At 48.1% G+C, this 19,571-nt stretch overlaps 1 long non-coding RNA gene across 1 annotated transcript in view; it reads left to right on the forward strand.

The window, feature by feature from the left end:
- Positions 1 to 235: 235 nt before the first annotated feature.
- Positions 236 to 19,571, forward strand: part of LOC144165273 (uncharacterized) — a 41,916-nt gene continuing 22,580 nt past the window's right edge. Inside the window, exons 1-2 of the long non-coding RNA XR_013321431.1 lie at positions 236 to 558; positions 18,799 to 18,853. This is a non-coding gene — a long non-coding RNA (uncharacterized LOC144165273). The remainder of the gene's footprint in view (positions 559 to 18,798; positions 18,854 to 19,571) is intronic.

Genomic DNA, 19,571 nt, shown 5'->3' on the forward strand with positions numbered 1-19,571 from the left:
ATAGGCTGTCATAGAGCCGACTCGTTGAAGCCATGCTAGGAAGGATAATAAAAACTTTTTTAACACTAAAATGCACTTGCGACCATTTGACAACCGCCGCTTTCTATGCTTTGAAAGGATGACCAATCGTGCTGCGAACTGAATTGTTGGCAAAGGGCAGAATGTTTTATACCACCCAAAAAGCAGTATAAAGAGGTTTTCGACACTTCATCTTCCTTCCCTTCTGAAAGTTATTACAATAGACTGGGTTATACAAATGTGGCTCTACAAAGCATTCGCAGGTGGAATGCTTTTAGGATACAGCGGATTTAACCTTTGATTCTGAATACGACTAGTATCTGTGCCCATCATTTTATTTCTAGAGTTGTCTGGCACGGACGTACGCTCTTGTATTAGGTCACTCATACTGCCCATCAGTTTGTCCTCGGTACGTCCCCATATAATCTAACAGGGTCTTGTAGCGTGCAACATACAGCCAGTGCCACTGCTTTCACTTGCTTGCCCTGTGATGAACGGCCTAATCGTGGTTCTAATTATCGGTATGATCGGTGTCGTTAGGTGAGTAATTTTTGTTGTTCTAAATCGTGTGATCTGTTTTATACGGTTTTATTTTATGGTGGACCCCAGGTGTTACGGAATATTTTTTTAGTGGCATTTACCATGTGTCGGAAAAAAAAACGTCACAGCTGTTATACACGTATGGACCGCGAAATGGCGACGCGAAAGTTTTAGAACACCGCTTACAGAGCAATTTAGAACGAATTTGCTTTATTTGCGATTTGCGGTTTCTAAGCAATGAAATTCAATGAATACAGCAAGACTAGCCGAAGCTGTTTTAATTCGACACGGCACACGATGCTATCTATGCTTAGGGGCTTAGACGCGTCCTCGAAAGGCCTCGCTGTTGAGAACTTGTTTTTTTTTAAAGAAGAAAATGTAGTATCAGGTGTTTGTCCTCAATTAGGTCGGCAGGACCAAACGTTTTCGGGTTTTTTGCTGAAAGAGGTATCATACAGATTAATTTTGACCCGTTTATTGTAATGACGGCGATAGTTTAAAGCAAATCTACTTTGTGTACTTTTACAGAACCTTTGTGGTTCTGGTCTCAGTTGGGACTTTGATTCGCAGACAGATTAAACTTAGACGGATTCGACTCGTTGAGAGAGGAGCTCGACTGCAATGGGGCTATGTACTTTTCATTGTAGGAGATTTGACTTGCCCCTTCACTATTGGACTCCGCAAACAGTGCGCTCCGCGTTCAGCTGTAGTCGTCGTTACATGAAGGGGGAATTATTGTTCTGCATGATATACCACGTCCATTCACCGCTTTCCAAATTCAAAGTTTGTTCACCTTTCGACATCTCGGAATTGTAAGACGTCGGCTGCATAACAAAAAAGACCCAGGGTGGATTGAGACCTCGGCAAGCGATTTGTTTTGCCTTCTACCACTATCATCGTCATTCAGATTGTTGGCTTTCCAGGAGTGTGTTTTCCACTGTACAAGAACTTGTCCTTGTCTACTGTGTCCCTGTTTTTTTCTGCGCTTAAGATGAACGTTATCGAAGCGCTCGTGCTTTGCGCCGGGAGCTTTGGGTTTGTTTGTTTCCGCAGAGTTATTTTCCCCAACTTCTTCTGTTGAACCTCCCGTTCAATCTATGTTGCCGGGCATCCGTTTCTCAATTGAATGTGCCGGCGTCCGTGCTAAAGTGCCTGGTTATTCGCTACCCCGTCCACTGAAGCAGAGGAGGTACGGCGGAGTTGTGCTCTCGATAAAAAACCTTTAACTCTACGATGTCGACTCTGCCAGTGCTACCGCAGCAACAAGAAATATGGCACTAAATCTGCACGCGTCTATCACCACTTGCTGGGACAGCTCTACCACAAAATGTAAGTCTCTGTCCGCTCTTTCGTTTGCAACCAGCTGTTCATGAGATTACTGCCTTGGCACTTATCACTTATGTCTTCCTGTTATCTTGTCCTGCGCCTCAGGACTTGCTTTTTCCAGCCTGTGCCGCGCCAGGCAGTCTTCTTTAATAGGGCAGGGGTGTCACAACGTCTTCACTATCCTAGAGTGTTGTTCGCTGATCATGAATGTTCTCCGTATATTTCGTATTTCGTTAAATACTGGAAGGAAGAACGTTCCGAGTTAAATGCATGCTTCGGCTTTGTGTGCTACAGGAAACAGTAAATTCCTTGAACGCGCTGGGGCCTCTGGTAACACCCGTCATTTTTTCTACTTCTTGCTTCGTAAACCCGTGTCCATAATGACGAGACAAAAAGGCCTGTAATTACCCGTTTCGTCCCCAAAATAGCCGTCCATAGTCCGCACTGCGGATTTCTATATTAACGGGGCAGAATAGCAAGGTGAGAGGCGTGTCGCCGATAATTTCGTCCTTATTGCGGGGTGTCCATATTATGGAGTTCATATTAACGAGACATGACTATATATGCTATACCAATCCGAATCTAGTCGCTACCACTACAACACATCGTGGAGAGGCGGGCGGATAGGGCCCCTCCCGCGCGCAGTATGCGCTCAAGTAACGAAATGATGCTGCATGTTTTTGATGACAATGCAAGTACATGTAAAGGCCTGCATTGAGGGAGATCGTGAGAAAAATTGCTAAGGTCTTTTTTCATATTCCCTCCGTAAATTTGCTGTTAAGTCGTTTCTTCCAACTTGCGTGCTTGCTGCATCTTAACCCTATAATATCGAATTATATAATTCGGTGTGTTTGTGTAGAACTATAAGACGCATACGTGAGTAAAATGAACTTAGGTACTTTTTGTGATAATTATCCACGAAGGTTGATCAAAGGTGCACATTGACCCGAATTTGACATTTTCTTGCAAAAACGTATTTTTTGACAACATCAAACTTTTTAGAATAAATATACACTTGGCGGAAATTGTGCATTACATTTCCGAATTTCCCCTTGTAAACAATTTCTTAGCTAAACGTTGCTAAATTTGCCTCTGGCGCACAAGCATGTAGCAGCGGGGGTCCAACTTGTCGCATGCAAAAAACGTTGACTGATAGACCAAAATTTTTTCATAAAAAATGTTGCCGAATCCTGATATTGGAATAATTAGAAAATGATACGAAACATTTTCGGGGAAAGTTAAGGGGAAGACCAGCCATACTTTGTTCGATCTCATCTAAAATCACACCATTCTTTGTTTCTGCAAAGCCAAATTCCCTTCTGCGGCGACATGATCAACAAATGTACTAAGAGTACTCAAGAGGTTGTATTTGATTACAGGTGTAATACACGACTAACGTTTCTATGTACTGTTGGACAAGCGGCCCTCCCCCCTTCAGCTCTATTGATTTGATTCTTCATCCTTAAAAGTGTACAGCATTTGCTTATACTATTAGCTACACTATAGATAAAAACCAGTTCGCTTCAGCTTAGAAACAAACAGCCACAAGTGATGCCTTTCGCTACCCGTATTTACGTCTAAACAAAAAAAGCGTAAAAAACCGCGTCACGTTTTCGCGCTCTATGTTTATGTTCTGAGGTATACACCGCATCGGAATGTTAGTTCGTATGACCATTGTGAGTAGAACCTAATCTGAACCGTGTCGCAATTTATAGTCGCATGTCGGCTGGCATCCACGCGATGAATAAGAATATTGCAAGCAGTTTCTGGCTGTTGTCAAACAACATAGCGTTCCAAGCTGTGATCATTATACGAACCATAGAGAATCTAACAGATAGTTCTTATGGAAACGCTTAGAATCGATGCGTCACCCATAAAAACGGAAATTTTTTTCAATAAAAGCCCAAGTTTCATTTTCAGAGTAAATTAGCGGATGAAATTCGTCATACGTATACAGTAGGGCCCCGCTGATACGTTCCCTGTTCATACTACTTTGCGGTTACTACGCTCTCAATTGTGAACAGTAAAAATTCCCCATAGCGTTAGGGCGTTTTTTTCCTGGCTACTACGTTCCTGGATAGTACGATGACCCTGTAAGCACGTTGAAAATTTTAAGATTTTAGTGAACTACGACGGGATGATACAGTTAACGGTGAGAAAAAAAACGTGTTGACGTGTGTGCGGACCGAGCCTCAACGGGAGCGGCATCATAAGCCGGCACCGAGCGACGGTCGCTCCGCCTGGTTCAGACTGTAGGCTTTGTTTCAGTGCCAGGCTTGCCACAATTACTTGGTAACGCGCTGCACTGAGCCGACTTCCCCTGCCTAACGACGTCCCAACGCACGAAACCCTCACCTTGGGGTAAATAGTTGCGGAATCACGCCATAAAGAAGCGTCAGGGTTGAACAAAGCCTCCGAGAAAGATTGCGGCGAAGACGGAGAGGGAGAGATGGCGTCTCCGGCGGGCACAAATGCTCAGGCCGTAGTCGGCTCGGAAGCGGTGCGGAGTTACTTTCGCGCGAAGGACAATCCAAGAGCGTTCAAAAGTCTGAAATGTTTAGAAATAGCTCTTGCTCTCAAAGGGCCGCACCATTTGCCAGCAGATGTTTAAAGACATGTACAAAAAAATACCAATAAATGCTCATGCTCCTCTGTCGATTTCTTTTTGGAGCGCTCTCTACACTAGGCGACCTCGAGCAGGCTTCGCGGGGTGCACAGCTTTCGCCTTGAGCGTTAGAGGTCGAACCACACCCCCTTCCGCAAGCGCCGGCACGAAGCAGCGGCCACATGCCGGAGACACATAGTCGGCCGGGGAGAGATAGGCGAAGAAGGAAAGAAGACGTGCAAGAAATCCTTGCGGGGGACGTGGCGGAGGAAGTCGAGGAGGCCACCGTCACAGCGATAAGCGCGTGCCGCGAAGGAAGACCACGAGGCCACGTGCAGCGCAGAACCGTCTGCGGTAGTGGAAGACGAATATCCAGCTGCTCCCTCCTACAGCGGCGAGTCTTAGACAATGCCATGAGGCAAAAAAAGAGAGAAAACGCCCGTACTGTTGCATGCAACTTCGCTGCTTTCAAGTCTTTCGATTTTTTTGAGCTTCCTTTATTTTTTAAAATACGGAGCCTTTTTTAGTCTCGTGATGTCACTCGTCGAAGTAGTCGGCGCCGTCCACACGCTCACTGCGCATGCGCGTCGCGTCGAGGCGCAGGTGCGCGTCTCTCCTCCGTACTCGCTCTCAACAACAGGTGCGGCGGTGCGGAAGGAGCGCGTCTGTGCGCGCATGCGTCGTAGCTACCCGTGCGCTGCCTCGTGCTCAACAGTAACAGCGGCAGGGCGTGTACACGTTATAACGGCGTGGTGGGTGCTTGGAAAGTTCGCACGCTTCTGTACGGAAGTTTGCGCATGCGCGTCTCTCCCCCGTACTCCTCTCTCTCGAACGCGGGCGGAGTGTATATAAGCGGCGGAGCGCGCGTTCGGAATTCAGTCAAGGGCGTCTTTGCTTGGCTTTCGGTTGACTTGACGCTTTGCTTGACGGCACAAAGCAATAAAGACCGACTTAAACTTTACACTCCTTGCCTTCGCTTCTCCTTCATTCAATAAATAAGAATAATAAAGACGAAATAACAATTAAGCATTCCTAAACCATACCCAATTACGCAACATTCACGCGATACCCCCACCACTCTCCGACGCATTTACTCGAGTTCCCTCCGTGGGAACATGCGGGCGGGTTGTTTTTTTTTAGTCTGGCGGATCATACGTTTTCCCGGATAGTAGGTGTCCCTTTCGCGTTTTTAAACGTATCAACGAGGTTTTACTGTCCTCTATTATTGGCAAGTAAACTAATCGTTCACATAGGCTTAGTCATGCTCGTGTTCAGTGGAGTGTTAGATGGTTTTATCTGTACGTTCATCATCATCATCATCATCATCATCATCATCATCATCACCATCATCATCATCAGCCTATCTACGCCCACTGCAGGACGAAGGCCTCTCGCATTATTCTCCAATTACCTCGGTCCTGGGGCAACTGTGACAAATTTATCCCCAAGAACTTTTTAATCGCATCTGCCCATTAAACTTTCGGCCGCCATTAGCAACGCTTGCCTTCTCTAGGGATCCAGTCTGTTACCCTTAATGACCAGCGGTTATCTTGCCTTCGCATTACATGCCCTGCCCACGTCCATTTCTTCTTCTTAATTTCTACTAATATGTCCTTAACACGTGTTTTTTTCCCTGACCCACTCCGCTCTCTGCTTGTCCCTTAATGTTGCACCTATCATTTTACGCTCCATTGCCCGCTCAGTCGTTCTCAATTTAAGTTGAACCCTCTTAGTGAGCCTCCAAGTTTCTGCATCGTAGGTGAGTACTGGTAATGTGCAGCTGTCATACACCTTCTTCTTCATCGATAATGGTAGGCTGCTATTCATTATCTGAGAATGCCTGCGATATGCACCCCACCCCATTCTGATCCTTCGAATTATCTCTGCCTCATGGTTGGGATCTGGGGTCACAACTTGGCCTAAGTAGATATATTCGCTAACCACTTCCACTGCCTTGCCACCTATCTCAAACTGCTGTGCTGTCCCGAGGTTATTGATCATAACTTAAGTTTTCTGCATAATAATTTTCAGGCCCACGGTTCTACTCTGTCCGCCCAGTGCGGAAAGCATGCTTTGCAATTCGTCCCCCGAGTAATTTAGCAAGGCAATGTCATCCGCAAATCTGAGGTTACTGAGGTATTCACCAGTAACCCTTACTCCCACATGTTCCCGATCCAACGTTCTGAATACTTCTTGTAAACATGCTGTGAATAACATTGGAGAGATTGTGTCTCCTTGTCTGACACCCTTTTTTATAAGTATTTTACTGCTCTTCTCATGGAGGATGATGGTAGCTGTAGACCCATTGTAGATATCCTCTAGTATTCTTACATAATGCTTATCTACCCCCTGGTTCCGTAATGCCTGAATGACTGCTAGGGTTTCGACCGAGTCAAATGCTTTCTCATAATCTATGAAGGCTATATACAGGGGTTCAGTATACTCAGCGCACTTCTCTATCACCTGATTGATCGTGTGAATATGGTTCATTGTTGAATAACCTTTACGGAACCCTGCGTGTTCTTTAGGTTGACTGTTAACGATTACCTTGGTAAGTACCTTCTAGACGACTGACTGTAAGCTGATCGGCCTGTAATTTTTCAAGTGCTTCATGTCGCCTTTCTTATGGATTAAGATGATGTTCGCGTTCTTCCAAGATTCCGGTACCATTTCGGTGATTCGGCATTGTGTATAAAGGTTTGCCAGTTTTTCAAGTAAAATTTCTCTGCCATCCTTCAAGAGGTCTGCTGTTATCTGATCCTCACCAGGTGCTTTGCCCCCTTTCATTTCCTTCAAAGCCTTCCTTACTTCTTCGGTCGTTACTGGTCGGATGTCTCTCTCCTCTGAGTTACTGTCTCGTTCGGCATTATCCTGGATGTCCCGGCTACTGTAGAGATCCCTGTAGAACTCCTCGGCCACTGTAACTCTTTTATCCGTATTTGTGATGACATTGCCTTGCTTATCTTTAGGTGCATACATCTGATTTTTCCCCAGGCCAAGACACCTCTTCACAGCTTTCAGGCTACCTCCGTTCTTTACAGCGTATTAGATCCTCTCCATAATTTACTTCCGTATGTCAGCTGTCTTACGCCTATTGATCAACTTCGAAAGCTTTGCTAGTTCTATTCTGTTAGCTGCGGTAGAGATTGCGATGGTTTCCCGTTTCCTAATTAAATCTTTCATCTCCTGGGAAAGTTTGCCAGTATCCTGTCTAGCTGGAGTGCCCCCGACTTCTACTACCCACTCCGTGATAATACGAGTAATATTGTCGCTGGCTTCCTGTGTCGTAAGCACGGCTTCCTCGTTAAGAGCTGAATATCGGTTCTGCAGCGCAATCCTGAATTCTTCTACTTTACGTCTTACTGTTAGCTCGTTTGTCGGCTTCTTTCGTACTAGATTGTGGCGGTCCCTCCTCAAATCTAGCCTAATTCGAGATCTTACCATACGGTGGTCACTGCACCTTACCCTTCCTAAAACTTCCACACAGTGAACGACGGCAGGGTTATCGCATAATATGAAGTCTATTTAATTTTTATGCTCCCCATTCGGGCTCCTCCAGGTCCACTTCCGACTCTCCCATTTACAGAAGGTATTCATAATGCGTTGGTTATTCCGTTCGGCAAACTCAACTAGTAGGTCCCCCCTGCTATTTCTACAGCCCAGACCATAGTTTCCAACTGCCTTGTCTCCAGCCTGATTCTTGCCTAATTTAGCATTGAAGTCCCCCATAACTACGGTATACTGTGTTTTTACTTTAGCCATTGCTGAGTCCACATCTTCATAGAAGCATTCCACTACTTGGTCGTCGTGGCTGGATGTGGGCGCGTAGACCTGCATCACCTTGAGCTTGTACCTCTCATTGAGCCTTATTACAATACCTGCTGCCCTTTCGTTAATGCCATGGTATTCTTCTTCTACATAAGTGGGGGGGGAGAGGAAGATCAGTAAGGAGGTTCGCAAAACATGGTTATAAAACAACCGATTGACACACAAAGCAAAAAAGGCACATTGTCTACATTTTAGGCGATATTGGACATAAAACACACGTGATTGACACACAGAAATACAAAAGGCACAAAAGGCACAAAAGACACGTAAACGTACAAAGGACCTGTTTTCGCTTGTTAAGCGGTAATTGCTATACAAAGAAAGTTTGAAGATAAGCATTGCAGTGAATTAGGTACATAGTGTTGGTTCTATAAGCGATTGCACAACGAAGAAAAGAGAATAAGTCTGATTAAGTGCGGAAATTGATTGCGGAAAGTGATTGTCCCTAAGATAGCGTTTATGGTTTTTTCTTTGGTGTGGGTAAGTTAGTGTTACGGCTAACTGTGCGGTATCCGGCCTATAATCAGTGTCTGCTAGTGTCCAACGCTCCTTTTGCGCATTGGGGATATTCCCCTTTACGCGTTTTGTAATGTCCCTGTTGGTTGGAGATGATCTCTACTCGGCCATAGCGAGAAAGGATCTCCCGCTTTTAAGTGTGGTCATGAGAAGGGTTCTTGCATAAGCATTCTTTTAAATGGCAGCGTCACCTATTTTAACGTGTTTTTAACTTAATCGCGTGGCGCCACGGTGGTAATAGAGCCTCAAAAAATCCGAAAAGTTTTTAAATTTTTTTTAAAGAACGCTTTATACTGGTTTTATATCATCGTAAACAATTGTGTAGTTCTTTTCTGCTAACATTCTATTCCTATTTTGCTTTTACAGACACACGCAATATTTTTCGTTTCTTTTTTCTTGAGGTTAAGCAATGTTGATACAGCCAACAGTTCCTGTAAGTGAGCCGCTTTAGTATAATGGTGTAAATTGCGAGAAGGGTTGCGACTGTCTGCCGGGAATTATAAAGCCGACGGAGCGGGCAAATACCTCTTTCTCGAAGGCTTAGCGAATGCTGGATTCTCGTATCTCTGACACAGGAGCGACGGTGCGATTATTTTCCTAGTCTACACTTAACTTGCTGCTGCGGGTATGTCAATACGAGGTGAGCTGTCGCATGCACCTACCGCAGTCGCAGATTGGCTTGGCACCGATGGCGCATTCCCACAGACGCTTTATTAGCTAGGCTTATGAGAGACAAATAGCGGCCATGGTAGAACCTAAAACACGCCCACTAACGCTACTGTCTAAAAATGTGGCCGAGAATGGTTCAAAGTGTCGGTTAGCGATTTGCTCGTTTCAACACAGGGGGATAATCTTTTTCAAAGTGGGCCCTCTTTGAGGAGGTGAAGAAGATGAGACAGAGCTAAGGGATTTTCCTGGTGCAATAATAATCGTTGTATCTGCATTCGTCCACTGTGCGGGAATGTGCGGGTCCTACAAGAGTCGCGTAAAATGCAGTAGCTTCTTCATTCCGTGGCGTCCACCTCTTTATCAGTATTTGGTATATACCTGTCGCCGCCCGTGCCACTTCGCTTGAGAATACAGACCGCGAATTTTATTTTATGGGCATATCCTGGTGGGGCTACAGGCATTTTTTTAATTGCGACCGTATGCCCTTTGGCATACGGTCCTACAGGCTGTTTGCCCCTGTTTGCCCCTGTTTCTCAGAGGCAGTCCAGAAGACAGCGATGGTGCGGCCACCACAGCCATTGCTGAAGATCGGGGGGTCTCTCCGGATGCAGGCCTGTGCCGTGAAGGTGTCGGGATCTCGCTGCACTCAGGGAAGGACATGTCCATAGCAAATGGTTGGTGTCGGCGTTTTCGGCAGAAGCCATACAGAAAGGGCAGGTCGTGGAAAACGGGGCATAATATAGCGGTGGCCACGCCCCAGTTACCGCCGAGAGAGGGCCATGCCAACTCGTAGTCTACGCAGCAGGACATCCTCCCAGCGAGTGAGCCCACTGGGAAGGTCTGTTCCACACGGTGGGATGAGAGCACGTGTGACGGGACGCAAATCATTCGTTATTTGGAGAAATTGGTCATGTGGGTCAGTTGTCAGCCAAAGCAGGGGCCGTGGAATCGACGTAACGTTACAGGAACTATCCGCCGAAATATGAGTGGTAATAGTATAACGCCGTATCCTCGACAGTCGAAGCGTGCAGGGGCACGTGTCCAGCGGGTCATGAATGTCTCTTGAGACAGACGAGTTGGAAGGCTACACGTCAAAAATCACGTATGCCCGCCGCTGAGTCCGTGTAAATTTGTGCCGTAAAACTTCCAGGAGCTTGAAGAACTGCTGATAGTAGAGCTTGCAGTCCGTCCCGGATGGTAAGCTCAGCCAGCATAGAAGGCCAGGTGCGGAGTGTTTCATAAGCACAGTTTTGGTTTGCTTCTGAATTAGAAGGGCAGATGATCGCTGTAGTTAAAACGCCGTCTTTGGCCCCAGCGTCCACAAATGCCTCTGCAACCAGGGGCAGATTTGCAGTCGCTAGTATTGGCACGCCCGCGGATTGGTCGTCTGCGTTTCCCATCGACCGACTGTGGAGTCGAAGGAGAGGCCGGTTGTCGGTCACTTGATGGTACACTTTGGGCGGCGTAGCTACAGGGTGGGCTGGTAAGGTGGGCAGCGAACGGCCCATGTTGATCGCCAATCCCGCTGCCTCCGAAACAAAGTTTAGTTTGTTCTGGCGTGCGGAGCGGCGTTCGAGCTCATCTAGTGTGCTAAGTTGAGCTTCGGCCTGAAGAGTTGGTATAGGCGTTATTTGAGGTAGGCAGGTGATCGTTCGCATTGCAGCTCTACTAATTGCTTCAAGTCGGGCCCACCCCGCTTGGGTCACCTGCAGGAATGGAGCCTGATATACAAATCGAAGCTGAAGTATTGACTGACGAAACTGAAGTCGGGCCATTTTGAAGCAGGAGCCTCCAGACTATTAAGAAATGCGTCGGATAAGGTGTAGCATTTGACCTGCTTGTTGGTGGGCAGATCGTAGCCACAAGGCAGCTGACCCTGATGATGTGGAAGAGAGGTGGCAGTGCGCACAGGCTGGCCGGAGAGTTGTAGCGAGATCGTTGACATCTCCAGTCTACGCCGACCCCAAGCATTGGCCACGGACAGAATGGCTGTCGTTTCGACTGAAAGCAAGAGACCACCGTATTCCCACCATTTCTGTGTGTGCGTTAAAGCTTGTTGCACGCTGGCGGCTTGCCGAGACAGGTCTGGGTCGACAGTCCATACCGTAATATCGTCCGCGTACACCAAAAGTTGCAGGTCTGATATGGAGCCATTATGCCAGGTAAGCGGCAGCATAACTACATTAAAGAGGAAGGGTAAAATCACCGACCGCTGAGGCGCTCTACGGACGGCCGTAAAATGGTCATAACTAGTTCCACCAATCCCTACGGAAAACGATCTTTGAGTGAAGAAGGTCTGGATAAAAAAGCGGACGTTTTCCGGAACAAGTAGGCTTTGGAGAACTTCCAGGATAGCGCTGTAGCTGACGTTGTCATATGCCTTTTCAATGTCCATCAACCTCCGAGTAGCATCCTTGATGATAATTGCTCAAGTCCATCCTCCGTCCCCAGACGAGGTCTGAACTCAATCTGTGCCGGGTGGTACCAATGGTAAGTGCCCATCTACCCCTGAAATCGCGTAGCCAGCATTTGCTTCAACAATTTCCACAAGGTGCACATTAATTTGATTGGGCGCAAATTGCGAGGTTGCTCGGGTGGTTTGCCTGGATTGGTATAGGGACGATATCTGCCCGGAGCCGTGACACTGGTATTTGGCCCGAGAGCCAGACCACATTGATGGAGTCGTCGAGGAGATGGCACAGGGCCGGGTCGTCGAGGTTTTAAATGCAGAGCATTTAAGGAACTCACGATGTCACCCGCGTTGGCGTCCGTAGTCCGCGTCCGCATCGCTCCCCCTACACTATATAAAATAAATAAAGTCTTATCTCTCTCAGGTGAGGGCCAGACGTAACCTAACGTGGCCTAACGTAACGAATCCTAACCAAACCGAGCTTCCCGAATCTAACGTAACCTAACCTATCAGTAAGATTTGGTTAGTTTGTTGAAGTTGGTGGTGTCGTCGTGGAGGGGGTGAAGGACCCGAGGACGAGACGAGGTAAGTAGATGATGAAGAAAAAAACATCCCCCTCGCGAGGGGCACGATCAAATGCAGAGCATTTCTGCTGGGGGGGCGCGCCTGCAAGTCGTATGGATGACGTATTGGTTGTTTTTGTTGTAATTGTTGTCTTCCAGCGTAGACATTGTCGATGAAGTCGATGGTGAAACGTGCCGTGAACCCCCTGTCGCGGATATGACGCAACGTGGTACGGCTATGACGCAACACAATCCAACACAATCCACTTTAATCCAATCCAATCCCAATCCAAGCCAATCCAAGCCAATCCAATCGCATCCAATCTAATGCCCCTCGCGAGAGAGTGTTATAGCGCCTAAATAGCCACCACGCGAACGCGTGATTCTGACGTCACGGGCACGCCACAGATGTTAGCGACCGAAGCGCGCTTAAACGACATATGTGGTTTAAGCGCGAACCGACCGCGGCGAGAGAGCGCGATGCGAGCGCCCCACCTGTTCTTGCGCGAGAACCTAACGCGGCGAGAGAGGGTGTTGCGCACGTCTCCACCTGTTGTGCGCCCGAACCGAACGCGGCGAGAGAGGGCGTTGCGAGCGGAGAGAAGGCGAGGAGGACGCGGGGGAAAGGGCGCACCTCTGGCCGACGGTTGAATGAGTCGAGGATATACGGCACGTTCGTAACCTTCCGTTCTGTGTCGGCTTTGTGGCTCAGTTGGTAGGGTACCGTGCACCTTGCGTTCCGCCCGCAGAGTCGAGGATCGAAACCTGGCGCCGGCAAGTATTTATATAGTGTAGGGGGAGCGATGCGGACGCGCACTATGGACGCCAACGCGGGTGACATCGTGAGTTACTGAAATGCTCTGCATTTAAAAGTAATACTTGCCGGCGCCAGGTTTCGATCCTACGACTCTGCAGGCGGAACGCAAGGTGCACGGTACTCTACCAACTGAGCCACAAAGCCGACACAGAACGGAATGTTACTAACGCGCCTTATATCCTTGACTCATTCAACCTTCGGCCAGAGGTGCGCCCTCTCCCCCGCGTCCTCCTCGCCTTCTCTCCGCTCGCAACACACTCTCTCGCCGCGTTTGGTTCGGGCGCACAACAGGTGGGGACGTGCGCAACACCCTCTCTCGCCGCGTTACGTTCGCGCGCAAGAACAGGTGGGGCGCTCGCATCGCGCTCTCTCGCCGCGGTCGGTTCGCGCTTAAACCACATATGTCGTTTAAGCGCGCTGCGGTCGCTAACATCTGTGGCGTGATCATGACGTCAGCATCACGCGTTCGCGTGGTGGCGATTTCGGCGCTATAACACTCTCTCGCGAGGGGCATTGGATTGAATTCGATTGGATTGGCTTGGATTGGCTTGGATTTGGGTTGGATTGGACTAAAGTGGATTGTGTTGGATTGTGTTGCGTCATAGCCGCGCCACGTTGCGTCATAGCCGCTCCACGTTGCGTCATAGCCGCGGCAGGGGGTTCACGGCACGTTTCACCAACGACTTCATCGACAATGTCTACGCTGGAAGACAACAATTTCAACAACAACAACCAATACGTAATCCATACGACTTGCCGGCGCGCCCCCCCGCAGAAATGCTCTGCATTTGATCGTGCCCCTCGCAAGGGGGATGTTTCTTGTGTCCCTTGCGATGACCGGATTTTTTTATAAACCTCGTACGTAACGCCGTCTGGGCTGGGAGATGACCGAAGTTTCCATACTTCGGTCATCGCAGCCAGGACCTCTGGTCTATCGCCTGGGCTATCGCAGCCAGGAACTCTGCCATGGTGAAAGCTGATTGTATTCCGTGGACTGCATCATCACACGGAGAGGCAGCGACGTGGCGCGGTAAAGGAAACGGGCACGGGCTGCTAGCCGGCCGAATGTCAAATGCAGAGTACAAGGCGCGAACCACATCGAAGCACATTTGTCCGGGTTCTTGTCTGATGCCAGGCACGCACTGGCTGCTGCATCCAGATTGCGGCCGCCTGATTCCATTGACCGAAAAGTGCGCCAAATAGACGACGTGGTGGACGAAGGGCCGAGTGACTCGCACCAGTTAACCCATCGTTGCCGTGAAAGACGCTTCACATGTCGTCTGGCCACAGTGGTCAAGCGTTGCAAACGCATTCGAGCCGGCGCACACGAGGGATCGGGCGAGGCAGCCACTTCAGCCTGTTAGCGCTGGGCCCACAGCTGCAAACGTCAGAGGTCAGGCTTTGGCCGCAATTCCTCTACCCACGGTCTCCTAATGGCACTGCTCAGAGCTTCCTAAATCACAGTGGTGGGGTCTATGCTGTGGGCCGTCATGATTGCATTGATGTTGCACCGGAACTTATCCCAGTTTACTAGAGTGCAGCTTCGCCGAAGCCGACGCGTCGAGTTCGGGGCAATCCCAACCCTGATAAGGTGATGGACACTACCCCAGCAGTCTGCCTCTCGCTGACAACATACCACTGCACTCCCAAGTCACCAGTTTAAGTCGGGTGAGTAGGGCGGCATCCGGGGTTGAGTTCATCGACGCGTAGGACATGCTATATCATTTAGCATTGCGAATTGAGCATCGCTGAAGTGTTCAAGTAACATGCATCCGCGTTCACTTCAAGTTGGCTATCCCAAAATGCAATAGGGCGCATTTAAGTCGCCAGTTACAAGTATGGGACAGCCAGCGTTCGAACGGCGCAGAGATGTTAGCCAGCCCAATCGTAGTCAGGGTGCACGTCCGCTGTGAGGCCGCACATAACACGATACAAGAATTACTGCGCACCTGGCAGTTGCACCTTTATCGCATCCACTTCTTGCTAAGCCGTGCACCATGCTTCTAGTGGAATCTAAGTTTGTGGATACGCCATGGGCACATAAATTGCGGCTTTGCCCGGTGTGGACGTGGTTGAGCCACAACCCCTATCAGGTATGGAAGGCGTAGCATAGGCTCTAAAATTGGGGAGGCGAGGTAAACCATTCTTCTCTTGGAGCAGGAACGCCCAAGCTCAAAGTTTGCCTAGGCGAAGACATTCACGAAGCTCACCAACCTTTGTTATGAGCACCCGGCAGTTCCACTGTACCATATATTGCCGGTCAGGCATAGTAAAAGTGGGTCTAGCAAAGGTGGGCTGCTAACACAGACACCAAGTTCTGTAGCTGCTGCACCAAAAACTGTAGGAGCTCTTGGTGTGTGTGGATTGAAGGGCCTGGGTTTTACTGGTGCAGGCTCGGTGGTGAGAGACGGAGCTGAATGGAATACCTTGGTTGTTCTGGTGGCTGACGTTGTTACCGACAAATTAGCCGAGCCCGACGCTCGCTGAGCTTGGTGACCTCGGCTTGCACCACAGCCAACTGTTGGTCCACCTCCACTAGCTCGTCCGTAACTGGAGATGCCGTCCCAGTTTTGTTGTGCTTATTCTGTCGGTGGCTGGAGCGATGGAGCACACCACGGTACGAGGGCTGTGTGTAATCAGCAGGTTATGAAGTTACTTCCTCCATAGCGACTTTGTTATCCTCCGCCAAACTGTCGAAGCGGTTGGACGTATGAATTCCTTTGGGCTCAGAGCAGCGTCGCCACGCTGGTCGTTTAGGAAGCGCAGCTTTGCATTTCGTAGGACATTTCTTGTCTTTGATGTCATGGTCATCGCTACGACACAGACCGCATCAAAACGTGACGTTTGGCTGTGCGGCCGACGGGGTAGCTTGAGGTTCCGATTCAGAGAGACGAAAGCATCGGTAACCGTGCACCACGCCAGCCTTGAACAGGCGGGGCCGAAGTGCGCAGCCATTGTAAAAAAGTCGTTCCGGTGGCTCTAGCGGACCACGCTGAGTAACAAGGCACGTGCGTCCAGAGCACACGTAGCGGGCAAGAAGCACCTGGTGAGTGGCACACCGTAGGCTGGCACGGAGGACTTCGGGATCCTCTCCCGGGTCTACCCCAGAAACGACATATCGCCGGATGTCCATTCCCGACAGCAGGTACATTTGTGCAGGAAGCTGCTTTTCAGCCGCGAGAGGAATACAGTGTAGGGAGCATAGCCGCTGGACAGCATCTAGAGAAGGCACCCACACCGATATATTGTTGCTGCAACTGTGGTAGGCGTAGCCAGTAAAGCAAGATGTTTCCAGGCAGCTGTGGAGAGTCTGTTCTAGTAACTTCGTTGGAAGAAACAGGATGTAAAGCGCTCTTGAGCTTTGATGGCGACCTTGTACGTCGAGGAGCTGGCTGCCACTGTAAAGCTCTGTGGAGCGGCGGTCACTGCACGGGGTGGAGCCGCTGCTGGTGGTGCACTGCGCTCATCCGACAGCTGAAGTGGCTGGTCTGTGTCCGAGGAACACGCCTGCTTGGCCGCAGGCGAATTTGAGTCGCCAGTAGTGACTTGGGGTACCCCCTGTTCACATGGACGCTTCGATAAACTGGAGGGCTCAGCCGGAGGTAGCGGGAACGGTGGGGTTACCTCCATTGGTGGAAAATCCTCTAGCGTCGTGTGCGTAGTCGCATCTGTAGCAGCGAGGGTCGCCGCCAGTTGCGCTGACATGTGTGACATAGCTGAGCGGTGCCGTACCCGCCCATTGGACTGCGATTGAGGCGCTAGGCCTAGCAGCCGGTGAGCGGGATCCGACGCAGAAGACGTCCCCGAGGGGTCATCCTGTTGCTTGTCGACTATCCGTGGAAGGGCCAGAGGGTTTGTAGCGTGGATCAAAGGTACTGGAAGGGATGAACCAGCTGATAATTACGAATATATCTGAAAACAACCAGCATGAAGGAACGCTAAGAATACGCTCCTTCTTCTTCGTGGTCGTCAGCCTACAGGCATTTGTATGCAGGCCAGGGCAACACAGCAGACAAAAGTAGTCTTTCTGTAGTTTATTTTATGGTCTTGTGGAGGTGTTTGATGTTTCAGTGAGGTTAAATGTCTTCAACTTTGTCCTGAATGAGAGCCAATGCTTGATGATTGATCTTTTTGGGGGCGCCGAAATTCTGGTTATAATAATATAATTTCAATGTTTTGCTTATAGGTTGATATTTGGTGTTTTAAATCGTATAATTACATCTGTGTGTGTTTATTGATTTTCCTATACTGTACTGTTTTTCCTACAGCGTAGCCCTAAAACAAGAGTTGTTTCTTGCACCATAAATAAGGATTGACAGATAAACTTGTCAATACTAATAATAAAACAATTTTTAAATTTTTTTTTCCAGCAGCAATATTTTAAGGGCAAGATAGTGTCGTGTAATGATACACTATCATGATGTATCAAGGGTAACTCAGGTGAACAAATGCACCTTGTACGAGAAATAAAAAAATAACGTTTAGAGTTGTACTCCGCTCTTAACCCTGCAAGTATCGCGCCATGCTGGTACCTGGAGAGATATAATTTACCTGTGATATTTGTCTGCATATGCGGCCTTTTCGCAGGGTATACCAGCCACATTGGGTTTACCGAACCGAAACTGAGCTTACTGCACTTCCGGGCAAGGTGTGATGGATACTGGGTCTGTTTTGCTGCACGAAACACAATGCTGACTTGTTTATTTCAGGTGCAGGCTTCTTTCGTTCGCATCCCTTTCCTAAGTGGATTATATCTATACCGCGCCTAACTGCTCCTAACTGTGTCTAGCGAACCTGTCTAGACGTAGTTTCGAAACAGAAGGCAGCAACAACTGCTGCGACATCACTGCGACAGGAATTATACCACCGATAGTGGTTTGACGCATCAACGCCGGTGTAGCGACCGCTAGTATAAATATACCCATGTACGCAGCATAGGCTATCTTCCCCCAATGTTTCGTGCAGGGACGCCCATACAGTTCACCACATTCAACAGTCGTTGCCCCAGTTATCACACGACGATCTTCAATGTGCTTTAGTCGATCACAAAAGTGATTGTGCATTATTTGTCGGCGAAAACATGTAGAAAACAGCTTACTGTACATGTTTTACGCTTGGCAACGCCGCTGACTGTGTGCAACTCTTTAAAATGAGCAATGCGTCGTACACTTTTTGTCACTGTGAACGAGAGGACATTTTAACGAGTTGAGAACCTGAGACCTTAGCGAAACTTCATTGCGTGATTGTGAATGAGTCCAGGAAGCAAGAAACATAAGCACAAGGCGCAAAGCCTTTCATCAATTTATTCTCATGCGAAAAAAAACGATTTGATACTCCCTAAGTGCCTATTCAATAATTTTTGTTGTCGCGCCTCTGAGGGACAATGCTTGTACTCAATTTACCAAACTTCTATTTCCTGGAATGCAGATTTTATAATGTGCTCCGCTCACTTACAAGATTTTATTATATTGATGTTTACTTTCAATTTATAAATTTTCTTCTACAGGTCAGTCGTCTGGCTAGATCCAACCACACCTCCTCCACTTGAATGCGGAGATCCAGTAAGTGATTGAAAAAAGGAATCAGGTTTTTTATAGCTAGCAAATGCTTACGCTGATTCAACCATTTCGGCCCTGACGGTGTCAGTTGACGTCATCACGTAAAAGCTCCTCTGGTAGATGAACAACAAAACACAAACTGCTATTTTTCTAAAGTATTCCGAGGAATTTTTCTTCAATGCCGCACGCTGCGATGGACATCACTGTCGTTTTGTTTTAGCAGAGATGTACGCGAGAAAAAAGAAGCTGCGGTGACGAAAAAATTCTGGCCAAATTGCTAAAAAAGGTTCTAGTTTCATTTCATTTCATTTTATTTATTGTACCTTCAAGGCCAGAAGGCTCTACAGAATGGAGTGGAGTTAATACATAATGCCAACAGAGGAAAGGGTACGAAAAACAGAACAAATCGAGAAGAAACAAACAAAACAAAAACGGGGATTAACGAAAGTGTTTTTCTGTAGCATTTTTAAATGCAGACATATCGGTTATGCTAGCAATTGTGCCACGGGGGTGGTTCTATGCAGTGGTGGTTTTTGGAATAAATGAGTAGAAAAATAAATTCGAGTGGCACTGCGGAAAGAACAATTTATTGTGGTGATGAGTACGAGACGATATATATGAAGGTTCAGAGAAACAAAATTACGGATTGTAATAGTAAATTTTCTGCAGTAGAATTATTCGTGCTAGTTTCCTACGGTGTGAGAGGAGAGGAAGGTTTAAG

The sequence above is a fragment of the Haemaphysalis longicornis genome, unplaced genomic scaffold (genome assembly GCF_048455015.1).
Source record: "Haemaphysalis longicornis isolate Haplotype H1 unplaced genomic scaffold, Haemaphysalis longicornis Haplotype H1 scaffold_14, whole genome shotgun sequence".
In the NCBI taxonomy this organism is placed as follows: domain Eukaryota; kingdom Metazoa; phylum Arthropoda; class Arachnida; order Ixodida; family Ixodidae; genus Haemaphysalis; species Haemaphysalis longicornis.